Here is a 507-nt window from a genome sequence, read left to right as displayed (position 1 = left end):
ATATATATATATATATGTGTGTATGTGTGTGTGTGAGGGGGGTGGGGTGAGGGTTTCAGCCTCCCTGTTGTTGACTCTTTTTTCCTCCTCTCATGTGATATCTTCTTTATTATTGTTATTATTAATGCTAGTTTTGTATTTACTTATTTTTTAAAAAAATTTTCCCTTTAATTTTTATCCCTCCCGGTACTTGGTGATGTGTGTGAAAATTATGAGGGAAATCAACCTAAGAGGATATATTTAAATAATAATTTAAACAGAAGAAACAACTGAACAAAGTAACGAAATGAGTAAAATCCCACGGAAAGTAAACAAAAACTTGAGCATATAAATTTACGAATATATGTGTAAATGTTTGTGTTGAGGGATAAAATTTTTTTTTTTTGCAAAGCAGCTTTAAAATATTTTGTTCCACATGCTGCGGTGTTTACGCATGTGTGTTTTAAAAGGGGAAATGTGGAAATGTGTCTTTTCCTATTTTATTTCCGTTTTTTACCAAGGAGTATT

Source organism: Trypanosoma equiperdum (assembly GCF_001457755.1).
Source record: "Trypanosoma equiperdum strain OVI genome assembly, contig: ctg_1382, whole genome shotgun sequence".
Taxonomy (NCBI): Eukaryota; Euglenozoa; class Kinetoplastea; order Trypanosomatida; family Trypanosomatidae; genus Trypanosoma; species Trypanosoma equiperdum.
This window is presented reverse-complemented; position numbering follows the sequence as displayed.